Source organism: Galeopterus variegatus, unplaced genomic scaffold (genome assembly GCF_000696425.1).
Source record: "Galeopterus variegatus unplaced genomic scaffold, G_variegatus-3.0.2 Scaffold7859, whole genome shotgun sequence".
NCBI classification, from domain to species: Eukaryota; Metazoa; Chordata; class Mammalia; order Dermoptera; family Cynocephalidae; genus Galeopterus; species Galeopterus variegatus.
The window spans coordinates 96732-99899 of record NW_007733970.1 but is presented as its reverse complement, the minus strand read 5'-3'; positions in this window follow the sequence as shown (position 1 = coordinate 99899).

Genomic DNA, 3168 nt, shown 5'->3' with positions numbered 1-3168 from the left:
GAGAGTGCGGTGCTGATAACATATAGGGATGGCCAGTTGGCTCACTGGGTGAGTGTGGTGCTGACAACACCAAGTCAAGGGTTAAGATCCCCTTACTGGTCATCTTTAAAAAAAAAAATCTATAAAGTATTTTTAAAAATGAAATATTCAGCAAACTAGGAATAGAGGGGAACTTTTTTTTTTTTTTAAAAAGATGACCAGTAAGGGGATCTTAACCCTTGACTTGGTGTTGTCAGCACCACACTCGCCCAGTGAGCCAACTGGCCATCCCTATATGTTATCAGCACCGCACTCTCCTGAGTGATCCATGGGCCGGCCCCTAGATAGTTTCTTTTTAATAAGACATCACTTTTGATTTTAGGTGGAGAATCATGATGGCATTTTACTCTTTCCCACAGTCAACCAATTTATGACTATTAAAAAGTGAAGACTGCCAAGCTGGGGCCATTAGAGCTCAGGGCAAGAGGAGGAGAGACCTAGAGGGGAACTTTTTCAACTTGATAAAGAGCACCTGCCAAAAACCTACAGATAGTATCATACTTTAAAATTACATATAAATTAAAAGCTCTCCTACTAAATTCAGGAATAAAGTAAAGATGTCTTCTCTTACCACTCCTTTTGAAATTCATACTGGAAGTCTTGCCTAATGTAATAAGTCAAGAAAAAATAAATAAATAGTACCCTGATTGGAAAGAAAGAAATAAAATTATCACTGTTTGCAGATGACATCATCATCTATGTAGGAAATCTAAAAAAAATGGACAAGCAAAAACAACAACAACAACAAAAAACTCCCAGATCTAATAAGTGATTATGGCAATGTTGCAGGATACATGGTTAATATACAAAAAACAATCACTTTTTATATATAAGCAAAAACAAATGGAATTTGAAATTAAAACCACATTTAAATTGACATCAAAAAGTGAAATAAGTAGTTATAAATTTAACAAAGTACATATAAGATCTATGACAGGAAAGTACAAAACTCTAAAAAAATTAAAGAATTAAATAAATGGAGAGATACTCCATGTTAATAGAGAGGAAGACTCAATATTTTCAAAATTTCAATTCTTTCCAACTGGATCTGTAGATTCAATAAAATACCAGTCAAAATCTCAGCAGGTTATTTTGTGTATATTGACAAACTAATTCTAAAGTTTGTGTGAAGAGGCAAAAGATCCAGAATAGTTAACACAACACAGAATAAAGTAGGAAGATAGATACTATCTGACAATTACTGTATATTAATCAAGACAGTGCTGTATCAGCAAAAGAATATGCAGATATATCAATATACCAACATAAATATAGTCAATTGATCTTTGACAAAGGAGCAAAGGCAATACAATGGAGCAAAGATAATCTTTTCCACAAATGTTGCTGGAAAAACTGGACATCCACGTGCAAAATAATGGGCCTTACATTCTCCACAAAAATTAACTCAAAGTGGATTATGGACCTAAATGTAAAACACAAAACTAGGAAACTCCTAGCAGATAACATCGGTGAAAATTTAGATAACCTTGGGTGTGGCAATGCTTGTTTGAATATAAGACCAAAGAAATAATCCAGAAAAGAAAGAATTGATTTGTCGGGCCTTAAAAACTAACGCCACCTTAAGTGACATTACAAGCGGCGCCATTATGGGCCCATTAATGGCGTATTAATGTGACAGCCTAAGAAGGCGCTGGGAGGAAGTAGGGTGGGGGTGTCTGCAGGAACCTTGCCTAAGCCCTTATTGGCCAAATACGTGCTTCTGCGCTCGAGGTTGCAATAGCTAGGCATTGAGACAGGATGCATGCTCTCTTGGCCTTTAAGCTGATAAGATTATGTAAAAAGCCTCCCCTCCCTATCTGCCTATAAAAGCAAGTGCTTGTGTGATAATAAATGGAACTGCCTCGACAGAACCCCCGCCGCATCTGAGTGTCCTTTAACTGGGCTGGGGGGCCGGCTGTTGTGCTCGCCTCTCTTCATGGCTCTCTTCACCCATCTCCTTCCAAAGGAGACTGGAGGGAAAGAGTAATCCGGGCCATTTGCTTGCTCACCAGAAGGAACGGGGCTAGTGCTGTACGGGTCGGCCACCAGTGGCGGACCCGACATTGATTAGCTGAACTTCATTAAAATTAGAAACTTCTGCTCTGTGAAAGATATTGTCAAGAGAATTAGAACACAAGCCACAGAATGGAAGAAAATATTTGCAAAGGATATATCTGATAAAGGACTGTTTTCCAAAATGCACAAAGAACTCTTAAAACTCAACAGTAATAAACTTAACCAATGGATTGAAAAATGGACAAAAGACCTAATGAAATATATGACTAAAGAAGATATACATATCAATATAAATAAGCATATGAAATGATGCTCCAACTCATATATTATCAGGGAAATACAATTAAAACACGAAGGTACCACTAAACACCTATTAGAAGGGCCAAAATCCAGAATACTGACAACACCAAATTCTGGAAAGGATGTGGAACAACAGGAACTCATTCATTTTTTGGTGGCAACGCAAAATGGTACAACTATTTTGGAAGACTGATGATTTCTTTTTTATTTTATTTAACTTTTATTATGAAGGAAACATTCAGACATCTGCAAAAATAGGGAGGAAGAATACAATAAAACCCTATCACCCAGTTTCGCCAGTTATCAGCATCGCATTTTCCCAATCTTGTTTCAAGTATTCCTATTCATCTGAAGTATTTTAAATACATTGCAGACATTTGCCCCATAAATACCTCAGTATGCATAGTAAACAATAAAGATTTTAGCAAAAACACCATGCCATTATCCCAGCTAGCAAAAATAACAATTCTTTAATGTCATCTAATACTTAGTACATATTCACACTTCTGCAGTGGTCTCAAAAAGGTCATTTTCAGTTACTTTATTCAAAACATGATGCAAAAATGGTCTAGAGGTTGCATTTGGTTGTTATATTTCCACTTAAAAGAAACTTTATTGACATATAATTGATATAGAATAAATTGTTCAAATTAAAATTAACATTTCCATCACCCCCCCAAATTTTCTTGTATTCTTTGTAATTCCTCCCACTTGAACCCCATTCCCTGCCCCCCACACAACCACATCTGTTCTTTTACTATACCTTAGTTTCTGTTTTCTAGAGTTTTATACAAATGGAATCATATAATATGG